Source organism: Sciurus vulgaris (assembly GCF_902686455.1).
Source record: "Sciurus vulgaris genome assembly, chromosome: 17".
NCBI lineage: Eukaryota > Metazoa > Chordata > Mammalia > Rodentia > Sciuridae > Sciurus > Sciurus vulgaris.
In genome coordinates, this window is record NC_136478.1 from 55,300,676 (window position 1) to 55,314,725 (window position 14,050).

Below are 14,050 nucleotides of genomic sequence, written 5' to 3' on the forward strand. Positions count from 1 at the left end.
GTCATCCATCCTTTTCTGTAAGATCTAGCTTCTGTCTCTTCCTATTTTTGGAGACTCCTTCGTGCCTATAGAATCTGATGCTCTGTAGGCATCTTCTCACTTATTTTCTAACTGTCATTTTCCACCAGAGTCAACACTGCTTTGTTTACTACAATTACCTTTGACATGCTATGACTTCCGTGATGTTTACTGAGAGGAGTATCCCACTAGGAGAGAAACCACACTACACATATTTTGATACAGGATCTCTCTCTATCTTCAGCCCCCTGGGAGGACAATGACCTTAAGATTATTTGGGAGATTCCAGGTTGGCTCATTGCAATCTTGTGCTGAGAGGGTTAATCAGCCAAATCCACTGTGGAGGAGACCCTGACTGGGACCCTTCTAGTCCTCACCTTCTGTTACAGCTTCAAAGGCTCTTAATCTGGTCCTCTTAAGGTCCCTTTTGTAATAATAACCTGATGAACATAGATTCTTAGCACCCTAGAGTTGACAGGGAAGGTCTGGGAGATATGCCCTTGACGATGCTCAGAAGGCATCCTGTCTTGCTGAAAGGCCCTGTGGGGCATCCCCTTGGATATTTTTGAGGTGTGATGATCTGGAATATGGTTTGAGTGTGTCCCCCACATACTCACATGCTGGAAAGTTGGTCTCATAGTGAAGGTGTTGAGGTGGTAGAAGGCCCACTTTGGTGACTTCCTGAGAAAACAGGTTGTTATTTTTATAAAATGTAAGCTGAAACTGGAGCTGTGGCTCAGTGGTAGAGTGCTTACCTAGCATGTATAAAGCACTGGGTTCAATTCTCAGCACCATGTATAAATAAATAAGTAAAATAAATGAATGAAAAGATAGGTCCATCAACAACTAAAAAAATTTCAAAAAAAATTTAAAAAAATAAGCTGGGCTCCTCTCTCCTACTTCCTGTCTCACCATGTGACCTCTCCCCCTCGCATGAGCAGCCACATTGCCCTCTATCATGCTATGACACAGCCAGGAAGACTCATCAGAGCTGGAGACATGGGGCCATCCATCTGGATGGTTCAACCTCCCAAACCCTGAGTTTTAGAAGGCCTCTTTTCCTTATAAATCACCCAGCCTCAGGTATTTTGTTAGAGCAACAAAAACAGACTAAGACATGAGGTTGTCAGAAAAAAAAAAAACTCAGAGAGCATCACTTTGATCTGATCTTTGCAACGAATTTATTCTGAAATTGAGAAACTTCCCATAGGAGAGACAGGAGTTTTGATTTTTTACAGTAGAATCAAGCAAGTTCTGGTACGTCTATGTGTATGCTGTAAGACTGACCTGGAAACTGGATTTTTTTTTATCATCTATGTCACTATTCTCTGCCCTGCCTAGAAACATTCTCAAAATAATCCATTGAGTTCATAGGTATGTTTATTATTAGAAACCACTATAACAAGTGTCATATTACCAAACTTTCCACCAGCAATAATGAGCTCTTCTTATCAGATTTCCTTGCGGTTTCCCATTATCTCCCAGCTTCCACATGTTGGACCAAGTGTACTACCAGCCTTCTTGAGCATTTCCTCTGCAGTCATCTAGTGTCTGCGACCAAGTCAAACTGTGTGCTGCAGCTCTTCATGGCAATGTGCCAACTTTCTGTCCTAGGGAAATGCTGCTTCACTAGTAGCCACCAGAGTGTAGTGGCATAAAGGAACAATTTTACTATTTCCATGCTATCTGGAGTCAAGAACAATGTGTCTCTGCTCCATGATTTCTGAGTCTTCAGCAGGTAAGACATGAAGACTGGGGTGACTCAATACCTGGGAGCTAGAAGTATTTGGGGACTCCACTGCACAAGTCTGGCGCCTGGGATAGGGAGATGCAATGCCCAGTGCAGCTGGGACTCAGGGCCCTCAGATGTGGCCTCTCAGTGCCTGGGGCTGCTGCAAGGGTGGGTTCTGAGTGGAGCCCTGGATGACTCAGCCTGGACCTAGATTCTAGCAGAGGTAGGTTGGGTGCCAAGGTCACCTGCAGAAGGGAATGTGGTGTAGTAAATACCATTGGGTTCCTTCTTGTGAATACATTCTGACACAGTGAGATGGTACTTCACTTCCCCTGGCCTTACCTCTGAGTCCTTCCTTGTTCTCTCTGCCATTTTCAACCTTCCGTTAGGCTTCCCTGTGTGTCACACAGAGTGCATTGTTCATTGCTTGACCCTGCTTGCACATAGTCTAGGATGGCCCTGACAACTTACAGGTGCTGATTGTGTAATGGGAGAGAGAATGAGTTTTGCCAGGCACTTACAAAGTCACCATCAAGCTTCTGGCATGGTCTCATCTGTTTCTGAGAACAGAGAGTGCCTCTGCCACCCAAATGCACAGGAGACTCAAATTTCCAGACAGAAGAGTTACCTTGAGTGGTGTGGATACCTGCATGTTTTTTTAGGGTAAACATCCTAAACACACCATTTTTGATCTACAAAATCCCCAGGCATAGCTGTTATTGAGAGGACACACTCAACCCCAACAACAGCTGACATGTCTTGCTTCAGTTTGTCCAAGTCTCAACTCAATGGGCCAGGCCCCCCAGTTGACACTTAGAACAAATCCAAACCCATTAATCATGGCAAAAACAGCACCAAAGCAGGAGGAACAAGGAAATATCAGCTGTGGAGGACATTTAATGTACACTTCTGCAGGGGAAATCAAGGCTGGAATATGCAGTGCAACTCCACACAGACAAAAGTTGAAACCCTTATCTGTTTTCTATGAGAAGCAGACTATTTCTGAGTTGCTGTATATTGGAAAATAAATGTAATGGTGGGGTATGAAGATGGAGTGTACTTAAATTTTTTTAATGGGGATTGAACCCAGGGGCTCCTTACCACTGAACTGTACCCCAGAACTTTTTAATATTTATCTTGAAACTGCTGCTGAATTTCTCAGGCTGGCCTTGAACTCAAGATCCTCCTGCCTGAGACTCCCAGTATCTGGGATTAGAGGTATGGGCCACAACACCCAGCCTAAATAGTGCCTTTTGAAAGTGGGCAGTAAGCTCTGCAGCCTGGCCTTTGTCCTGGAGGAAGATGGCAGAGGGCATCATAGTTATGCAGGGAACGCTGACCAGTGCTCAGCATTGCCCTGGAGGGGACACTTTCTGTCTTCCACTGCTCACTATGCCATGTCCTTGTAAAGACTGAGGAACAGGAGGACAGTCACTGCCTCACAGCAATATGTGTGGAAATGCAAGAGGCCATGGAGATTTGCCTCCAATGCACAAAGCCAATACGATTTCAAAATGAATAAATCCACAAAGTAATAACAGTGGTGCAGGGCATGGTTTGGGACAAGTACCTTGCAGCCCTGATGATTGATGGTCCCCCACGGTGTGGGGTGAAGACACCCCAGAATGGCAGAAGTGGACCTGCCTTTGGAAGAATGCAGATCTCATTATAAAGTTTTCACAACTCAGAGTTGCTGATGACTCCCCACCAGCCCTAGGTGACACCCTCCAGGACCTGGCCCTGTGTGTCTCCTCCAGCACCTACTCCCCCTCACCTCCACCCCCCCCATCAGCCCCAACAGTCACTTCCTACATTGCCCCAACCAGGCCTCTGTTTCCCAGCTCAGCCTCCATCCCTGCTTGCAGGCCTCCCTGGCCCTTCACCTGAGTAGTTTGCTCTGCCCCGACTCCACTCAGGCATCTCCTACCCACCATCCTAGCCTGTTCCCAGTGACCGCTCTGGTTCGTTATGTGCCTGCTCCGCACCCATAGGACTCATGCTTACATCCTCACTGTGCTCATTGTGACAGCCTATGATGCTCCTGCTTGTTTGTTCAACCTGAAATTTTTAAAAAAAAATTATTAAGACATGCCTAGAAAAGAAAACTTCCAGTATGTAATTCTTATCAATTAAAAAATGAAAGTCTCCCTCCCTCCTGTTTTGCAACCCCCCCACTGACACTCCCCAGATACTGATGCTGTTCCCAGTTTCTGGCTTTATAACTTCATAATTCCTTTTGTGGTTCTTGGGGCTCTCTGCTCTAACACAAGCTGTGGGATTTTTATTAAAGTACTTAACCTCTCTGAGCTTCCATTTCCTCTCCAAAGTCAATGAAATAGTGATATGTGTCCTTGTCAGGATTTATAAACATCAAATAAATATTTGTAAACAGCATGAAAATTGGAATCTCTAGACATATTCCTTATGAATTGCTACCAAATCAAATTCTTTTCTGGTAAACATGTTGTATAGAGATTTTTCAGAACATAGAAGCTTATATGCTATTAATTCTATCTCTTTTATCAACCACAACCAATTTCCCCAAATATTACAAAACTAGTCTTAGAAAACCACAGAAGAACCCATCAGGGGTTGTTGCATGATATGAAGCACTGGAGACAACTACTGTACTAAGGTGTTGAGATTTGACTTGATATGCACATGGAAGTCTAATGAACAGCACTCTACAAGAGCAGAAAATATGACCTGTTTCTTCTACACTGAAACCACGGTGCCCTGTAGCAAGATACATTGTAAATAAAATGTGCCAGTTTTACCTAGATCTAATCATCACACCATAACAGACACACAACTGGCACCTATCCAGGGCAAACCCTCAGGGACATGAGCGTGAAGAAGACAAGGAGAGCAGATAGAAACAAGCCAAGAAACAGTCCTGCAGGAGAGCCCCTGACATGCCTCCTGCCCAGCTGGTTTCTACACATGCACCTGTGAAAATTTTTCACAAGATAACTTAGTTTGTCTTAGTACCAGCCCTGTTTTCCACAGGGGAAAACAAAATTGTGGTGCTTGGGAATGAACCCAGGGCTTTGTGCTGTGAGGCATATAACTAAGCTGTACATATATGGGGATATAACTGAGCTATTTGAGCTATATCCCCAACCAGAAAATGTTTTTGTAGTAGAAATAGATGCATTGAAGAATGCTCACACTCTGCAAAATCAGAGAGAATTTCACTGACACCCTTGGATGTCCTGGTTGTATGAGGCTGCTGGGTGAAGGGAGGGACCACAGCTAACACAACAGCAGGTGTCCACGTTCCTGAAGCCCCTTCTGTTTCTCAAACTCTCTAACATTGTCTCTCACAGGACTGCGCCTTTACCCCCAAAACTCTCTCTTATATCTCTTTTGTGGCCACTTCCTACTAATCCCCTGGAAACCACTGTTTGTTCTCCATCCTTGAAGTTGGTCTGTCCAAGAATATTAGGTAAGTGATTGGCACCAAGTTCATTCTTTAGAGAGTGACTTCTTTTTCCACCCATAATGTCAATAGTGCTGTTTATGGGTGATGAGTTCTGCTCTCTCAGATGTCAAAGATTAACACCAGAGAAGTATGCTGAGGTAAACATACAGAGCAGATCTTATTATAGGTAGTACCACAGATTTCTCCCAGGAGAAAGAAGGGGACCATGGCTGGTGTTCTGGAATCCAAGGATTGAGTGTGCCCTGTGCTTTTATAGACTAGAATCTCCTGCTCTCTGCCCCTAATCTCTGTCCTTCCTGCCTATGTGTCTACAGGCCCAGGAGATGTTTGTGAGATGGCAAAATGTGAGAAGCAGATGGGCAGGGACGGGGCCAAGTGGGGTGACCCAGGCAGGAGGAGCCCAGGGGACAGTAATTAACAATTCCCTGCCCACAGCCCTTTGGGAGGGGGCAGGTGACCTTGGTGATCAAAGGGCTCTGGGGACATTGACTTTCTTTTCTCCCAGGGTGGTCTCCCACTTCCAGGACTCAGACGGCCTCCATTCCTCAATTCCACTGGATTCCCTGTTCTACCTACTAACCTGCCTGTCCTCATTTCTGGCTTCTTTGTCTTGGAGATCCATCCATGTCACTACCAAGGCCTCCATTGATAGGGGTTTTTCCCCCCCTTTTATTGCTGGATGTATAGATACATCAGCTTGTCCATCAATTCTGTTTAGGTCAGAATTTGAGTGACTATATGAGTGAGAACAGAGCCACTCAGGCAGAGGGCAGTGAGCCAAAACCATGACCAATGAAACAAGCATGAAACTTCCTTGACCCTTACCTCTACCTGTCACTCAATAGGACCCCCCCACCCATTCTGGCCTCTTAAGACCCTGGGCAGCTGGGACATGTTACTATTTTCTCCTGCTCCCTACACTGACCTGTACCCTGGGGTCTGGAAATTTCACTCGAGAGCCAAATTCCAATAAAGCTTGCATCAGCCGCTTTCTGTCTGATTTATTTGGCCACTAGCCTTGCTGCATGTTAGAATGGCTCCAAAGTAAGCCAGACTTTAACTTATTTAAAGTTGTGTTCAAAAGTTTGATGTAAAGATTACTGTGATTTCAAATGGGGGTTATAATGAATAACTCTGCCAAAATTCAAGATAGCTGCTGCACAAACTGAATGTTTTACTGTTGGTGATTCCATTTTGTATTTTCCTTGTAACCTCTATAACTGTTGCCTGATTAAATTTTGGAGAAGTGCTGCTTCAAGAGCAAAAAACCTTAACTTAATTGAAATAGGAAGCCATCACCTATAGGACAGATAATATAGACCCCATTAGATAAAAGGGGGTGAATAAACTATAAAGTCATAGACATTGAATTAAAGCCAGTACACTTACTTTATGACTGGTGGAGACTAACTTGATGGATGGTTAAGATCAACACTTAGAAATTGAGATTAAATTACAGAGGCCCAAGAAAATATAGTATTTGGCTCTTGCCCTGGGAGTCAGCCCAATCAGGGAACAAGAGAACTTCTCTAAGGAACTTTGCAACTCTGGGCCACACAACTTCCTGATCAGGGAGATTGATGAGCCCACTGGAGGATAAAAAGCCAATCAGGCACTTGCTGCAGAGGAGGGTCTTTGAAAAGGGAGACGTCCCTGATACTCCCAAGGGAAGCCACCTCGTTGCAGAGACCCTTCCTAAAGACAACATTAACGGAGCTAAGAAGCTGCTCTTAAGTTCCCTACGAGTGATTCCTGTGGGAACTCAGCCAACTTTAACAGACAGGAACAGGTCAATTTAACCAGCTTGGTCTTAAAACACTAGCAAAACTGTTAAAACCAAAATGTAGACATTCTTGAGCATTTAAAAGAAATAATAGTTAATGCAACCTAATATGTACACTTGTTTAGCCCCCCTAGGATAAATAAAGACTGGAAGCTACAAGAGAGATTTTTAGGCAGATGTACCTGTGGATTATCAAGAGAAAACTGTCAGAATCAGGAGTTTTTTAGTCAGTTTTAGACCTACAGATCCTCCTAAGCTACACAGGTAGGCTTAAATCTAACTTGCTAGCATGATTATCTAACCCTAAGTCACAGAATATAAGAGATCTCTACTAACACAGGTATACCAACAAGGAGACTTGGTCATGCAGTCAACTGCCACCAAAAGCTGGAACCGAAACTCCAGAAGGCAGTGGAGGCACCTGCTGACCCCCTGACATCCCTAAAAAGATGAATACATTTATTGCGCAAGTTTCCTTGCATAACTATTGAGCACTAGATCTGATGGCAGATGAAGGGGGAGAATTTCTCTTCTAAGAGTAGAATGTTGTTGCTGCATCAATGAAACCGTCTAATGGAAAAAAATGGTCAAAGCTCTCAGACATCTAAATGAAACGCTGAAGCAAGAAGAGTCAAATGAACCCTGGCCAGGATGGCTGAAGTCCATACATGTCACCCTGACTGACTGCTACCCTTACTCCCTTTTTGTGATAGGATTTCTGCTAATGATTGCTCTCTGTCTTCTCAGGTTTTCCGAAACCACATGAGATAGGTTGCCAGGGTGACATACAAACCAGATGCTCCTATACTCTTAGAGCCGCCTCCCCACTGACCTAGAACCGAACCTTTCTTTCCCCATGACACCCCCTAACGTGCAGGAAGTAGCCAGAAGGACTCCTGTGCCTTATATCACCAAAAAGTTCAGGATGTTAGGTCAGAAATGAAGTGACTATATGAGTGAGAGCAGAACCACTGAGCAGAGGGCAGTGAGCCAAAACCATGACCAAATAGGCAGGAAAGCTCCCATGACCCTTATGTGCACTTGTCACTCAGCAGGACCCCCCACCCATTCTGGTCTATATAAGACCCTGGGCAGGCGGGGCCATGGGCTTTTTCTCCTGCTCCCTACCCTGAACCTATACCCTGGGGGCTGGAAATTTCACTCAAGAGCCAAATTCCAATAAAGCTTGCTTCAGCCGCTTTCTGTCCAATTTTATTTGGCCACCTAGCCCTGCCCCCAAGCTTACAAATTCCCCCGTTAATAGATATTTGTGTTGTTTTCCATTTGGCATTATTACCACTAAAACTGCCATGAACATTCTTGTGATTTTTTGTGGGAACAAGTTTTTGTTTCACTAGGATGAATGTCCAGGACGGTGAGAGATGGGTCATGTGATGAGTGAAGGTTTATAAGAAACTGCCAAACTCTTTCCCAGAGTGCTGGTTCCATTTCCACCTTTATGTTAAAAATGTTCCCTTTATCTAGGTTTAGGTGGTCATTCCTCATGGTCTTATTTTCTGTCCCCTAAGGACTCACGATTATGAACACATTTCAAATGCTTATTGCTACCTATATATCCTGTTTGGTTAGGTGCTACTCTTAGTTATACTGAGTTATTTGTTTTCTGTTTATTTTTGAGAACTTTTCAGATACTTGTAAACATTGGAAATATAATTCCACATACATGCATGCTCAGCATAGAAATCCTGTGTTAAATATGATGTGGAAGAATATTGTGCCCCCCAAAAAATGAGTTTTGACAGAGTTCCATTTATCAATGTCTGTTTGCTTTATTTATATATTTATTTTTAAGTTTGGAAGTGTTCTCTACTCTTCTTCTTTTTTCTTTTTTTTCCTTTTGAACCCGTGATCTCATGTATAGGAGGCAAATATTCTACCACTGAGCTACATCCCAGGCTTTTTATTTTATTTTGAGACAGGGTCTGGCTAAGTTGCTGAGGCTGGCCTAGAACTTGTGATCCTCCTGCCTCAGCCTCCTAAGTAGCTGAGATTACTGGTGTGTGTGAACACATCCAGGTTGCATTTTATATTTGGATCCATCCTTATATAAATTTTTATATAAAGTGTGAGGTACACTTACACATTCTTTAGCCCCCTGGCATGGGCCACAACTGTTCATTCTTAATTCTATTTCCCTTGATGTCTTCTAAATCATAACATAATGGGTTTAAAAAAAAAAAAGAAAGAAAGAAACCTCCTTCCAGTTTACTTTTGATTTCTGGCATAAGTCATATGCACTCCTCCACTCCTACATCCTCTACATGTTTTATCAGACTCCTACCTGAGTATTTCATGGGGGTTGTACCTGCAGAGTTTTTCAAATGTCAGTTTTCCAGCTGTTCAAGCTAGGGTAGAGAATCCCTGAGTTTGGGGACTGATCTTGCATCTTTCATCCACCCTCATTTCAGTGATCAGTTCCAGGAACTTTCCTGTGGGTTTAGGTTCAATGACTCCCCTTGTTCCCTAGTGGTTCTGCATGTCTCCACCTGAGCCATGGTGTCAGGAGAGCTGCTGCATGGTCATTGTCATTTTCATCTTGTTTAAAGAGGTTGCCACAAGGAGGCCTTGCTGGCCACCTGCCAGCGGGTATGATGAGGTATGAGGATTTCCAGCTCAGCCCCTGAGGAGAGAGTGGCAGGCTGTGAAGTTGTGCAGCTGCAGAAGGTGTTCTGGCCTGGCCACAGTCTCTGATTTTCTTGATTCCCATTGATTTTTGGCCCCATTGATTGATTGGTCATCCTGGGCAAGGGACAAGGGAACTGGGATCTGTGGCTCACTTTGCTTTGTCTATGCAAGTAATACAACTGTCTGATTCAAAAAGATATTTGCTTTTGTCATTGTTCTTTTTTCTTTCTGAAAGAATCTATCAGCCCTGATTCTTGCTTGACAGTAGATTCCATGAGATTTTCAGATCTTTCAGTTATAGAGATTAATTTTTCTGTGGATCACCTTGTTATTTTCCTCCACAGATTTGTTTCCCCCCAGTATTTCTCTTTCATGGAGTCTTGAGTTTCTGGGTTGCTGCTCAGAGTCATGAATGTGGCATCAAGTTAATTAGCTAAGATGGAAATGATCTGTTGTCCCAGAGCAGATTGTATAAATGAGTGTGTGGCAAAGGGATGGGTGATCTTACAAGCAGCACTCCTGTGGGGTGTGTAGGGCCAGGAGAAGGCATGGCGAGTACCTGACCCACACAGACAAATACACAGAAGGAGAGCAGGGTGAGGCCATATGTGTGGGGATAACTCAAGTATTGCACATCTGGTTCAAGAGGAGGAGGAACAGGGGTCTCTCTGATGTTACAAAGCCCTTCTGTGAATCTAAAGCTTCTGCCTGACCCTTTCTCCACCCTCTCAGCCTTTTCACTGTGACTCAGAGGACACCCTTGGAAATCAGGGTCGGGAGGGACACACTGTCAGAACACTCCAGGTGACAGCTCAGCTCGCTCACACACATAATACTCATCACATGTATAATAGTGGTGATGACAATAAAATATGGTATTAAACATGGATGGGGCATTTCTAGGACAAGGAATTGTACAATAAAGGCACTGCCCTTCCCTCTGCTCTGGAAACCCCAGAGCTCTGTCCTATGACTCTGTTCTGTTGTTGTACTCCTGAGATTGTTTTTCCTCTAGTCCATGTTGAAACTCCATAATTCCTCCTAATACCTGAAGAATTCTTCAGATGGGGAAGTAGACTGAGATGCAGGACTGAGATGCCCTGAACATCCAGGGTGGTGAGAATGGGAAGCCCAGAAACAGCCAGTAGTGGGTGGGGTATACACACAAACATGGGTTTCCCTCAGCAGCAATGAAGAAAAGGGCATGTTTCCAGGGTAGCATGTGGTAATCCATTTGCAAACTGGTATGTTACTTTTATCTGTGGTTGTTTCCTACACGCAGCTCCTTTGCCCAACCCTTCCCAGGGATGGCACTGCATTTGGATAATATGAGATGGGAGGGTTCCTCTTTAGATTCCTCCCTAGGCATTCTGTGATCCCTTTATAAGCCACAGATCAAGGTCGCAGATGGTTGTTCTGCTGCTCTCCTTCCCTCTGCTCTGCAGCTTAACCAGAACCATGCTGCTCAGAATGTTTGGTAAGGAGATTCCAAGTTGAGCCTGAGTGTTCTCTCACCCCTTTGTCCCTCTGAACCTTGAAGTCAGTTCTCTCTTCTGTATTCAGTTCTCAGCTTCACACCTGGGGATCACCTCCCTGTCTTCCCTGACTGCTCTGCACCCTCTTTCCCCACCTGAAAATTTCAGAGGCTTCACTCTTCCCAGACCACTCCTTGCATTTCCTCACCTGCCAGCACAAACCCCAGCACCTAAAGTCCACTCAGCCATTACCAGCAACCCAGGAAGAAGCAGCTCAGTGACATCGCCCTGGAACCCTTGAGCATGACCTGGCTACACTCCCAGCCTCACTTTCATTTCCCTCTATTCTCAGTTTCTGTCTTCATCATTGGACTCCTGAGGTCAGACTCAGAGGGATTCACAGGTGAGGACAGGGGGTGAGGAGGTGCCCCTGGTGGGGGTCACTACACTGGCCCTTGGAGCCCACCCAGCTCTGACTCTTCCAGATACTGGCCCATGGCTGTGCCAGCCAGCGCCCAGGTGTGGGGGACCAGACCTATGACCCCTTGGAGCAGTGCTGTGACATGACAACATCCTGCCCCTGAATACAACCCGGCTGTGTGTCCCCAACTGCATCTTCTATCCCTGCTTCCAGCACTGCTGCCCGGTAGTCCCAGGGCTCTCAGCAATGAGGCAGTGGTGACATTCAAGGTCCCAGGCATGAAGCCTGAGCTGCAGGTCCTCCCCCCTCTCCAGGACATGTGCCCAGGTAAGCCTGTGATCCAGCCCAGGCTGGGGGAGGGGCAGCAGGGGACAGAGCTTGGTTGCAGCCCCTGTTGAGGCTCCACCTCCCATCCCTGAATAAGCATGTGGCTCCCCCAATTCCCTCTGTCTCTTGTCCCTCCCCCTCCCCCTTCCCCTGCCCCTGTGATATCTCCATTCCTCTTTCTTCAGGAACACCACCCAACCACCCTTCAGCCAAATATGACTTCATCCAGACAATCTGGGAGAGCAGAATCAGATATCTAGTAATCAGCCATGCTGAGGTGTTTAATTATGCTATGGTCTGAGTGAGTCCCCCAAGTTCAGTGGGTATGCTAATTTGTTTTCTTTTTGTTTTTTGTTTTGGACAGCTAGGGATTGAACCCAGGGCCTTAAGCACTCTTACCAACTGGGCTATATCCCTAGCCCAGGAATCTTAATTCTTCAATGCTGGAGTGACTCCTAGAGAAGGGGAGGTTGGGAGTAGGTGGGAGTGTTGAGGTCACAGGGGTAGAGCCCTCATGAATGTCTAGTGCCGTCTGGTAGGAGTGATTTCTCCTTCTCCCCAATTCATGATCTTAAGAGTGGGTTGTTATAACAAGGCTGCTCTTCATGCTCTTTCTACTCTCAATGCATTCACTGCCCTTGTACCTTCCACAGTAGTTCAGGTAGCATGGGACCCTCACCAAGATGGTACCATGTGATCTTGAACTTTCTAGACTCCAGAACCATGAGTCAGAATAAACTTCTTTCCTTATTAATTACTCAATCTAGGGCATTTTATTATAGCAACAGAAAACAGAACAAGACAACTATATCACTTTTTTTTATCAGAGCCAAGATACGAGGATTAAACTCAGGGGCACTCAAACATGGAACCACGTCTCCAGCCCTAGTCTTGCATTTTATTTAGAGACAGGGTCTCACTTTTGCTGAGGCTGGCTTTCAACTCATGATCCTCCTGCCTCAACCTCCTGAGCAGCTGGGATTACAGGTGTGCAACACTGGCCCAACCCTATAGCACTTCTTACATCCTTAAATTTCCTATGAGAGGAAACAGAAAACATTTGTTTTTTTGAAAAGTTATTGGCTTCATTATAGATGTTTTATTTAACCACCAAATTCTAGTAACAAAACTTAATTTATTGAAACTTAATTATCCTTTTATTTCTTTTTGGGAATTCCCACCTTGCTGATGCTGTATAAAAGTACCAAATCCTCTATATTAAATAAGAAGATATTGGGTTCATAGAGGAAATTTTGATGGAGAGAGAGGTTCAATCAGTGTATTATCTACATCTTCAATTCAGGATCCCCAGAAAATCAATCCCATATATATCTTTAAAGGAGAATTTCCCTGGAGACTTACCATTTTCTGGTCTTTGCAGCCTGTCTTAGTCTATTTTGTGCTGATAAAACAAAATACCTGAGATGGGGTACATTATAAAGAAAAGGGTATTTTAGCTCACCATTTTGGAGGCCCAAAGTCCAAGATCAGGCAGTTCTATCTGCTCAGCCTTAGGTGAGTTCTTCTAGCTTACCATGGTGGATGACATCACAGATGGACCGTGTATGATAGTGGTTAGAGAGAAGTCACATGGTGAGAGAAGAAGCAAGAGAGCAAGACAACAGAGATGATCTTGGTTCAGGTAGCCAATCCATTCCCATGATACCTAAGCTGCTCCTGCAAGACAGGCATTGATCCCTTCCCAGGATGCTTGCCCAATGGCCTAATCACATCCAGGTAGACTACACCTCTTAAACGTTCTACTATCCTCAGTACTTTTACACTGGAGACCAAGCCTCCAGTCCATGAACATTTGGGGGGACAAATCAAACCCAAACCATAGCAGAGCCGATCTAAAATCTGTCAAGTCAATCACACAATCCTCAAGGAAGCCTCGACTCATCTAATATTTGGGGAAGGAGCAAATTTCTCCCTAACAAGCCAATGGCATAGCTTGCTGCAGCGTGATAGGGTTGGGGGTTCCAGAAAGCTGGGATGAGCAGAGTCTAGCCCTTCTGACACCCATGCTGGGAAACTGGGGTTCCAACTTGAGCACAACTTTCCAGGATTCTCACACTAATGTAGTGGGGACCTTGAGCTCTTAGGTCCAGGGAAACTTCACCTATCCAAGGTTAGGGGGTTTAATATTCTAGGGTCCATTTGGAGAAAGTAGGCAGAGTACAGGGCCTTCTACATAATTTGC

General features: G+C 44.8%; 3 protein-coding genes across 4 annotated transcripts in view; 2 read left to right on the top strand and 1 right to left on the bottom strand.

The window, feature by feature from the left end:
- LOC306647876 (insulin growth factor-like family member 4) overlaps nucleotides 1-14,050 on the bottom strand; it is a 467,977-nt gene that overhangs the window by 376,565 nt on the left and 77,362 nt on the right. The gene's annotated exons all lie outside the window — the stretch shown is intronic.
- The window catches only part of LOC306647874 (insulin growth factor-like family member 4), a 454,704-nt gene that overhangs the window by 29,206 nt on the left and 411,448 nt on the right, over nucleotides 1-14,050 (top strand). The gene's annotated exons all lie outside the window — the stretch shown is intronic.
- LOC306647881 (insulin growth factor-like family member 3) overlaps nucleotides 10,997-14,050 on the top strand; it is a 272,092-nt gene continuing 269,038 nt past the window's right edge. Inside the window, exon 1 of the mRNA XM_079117462.1 lies at nucleotides 10,997-11,101. The gene's annotated coding sequence lies outside the window, so the exon portion shown is untranslated. The remainder of the gene's footprint in view (nucleotides 11,102-14,050) is intronic.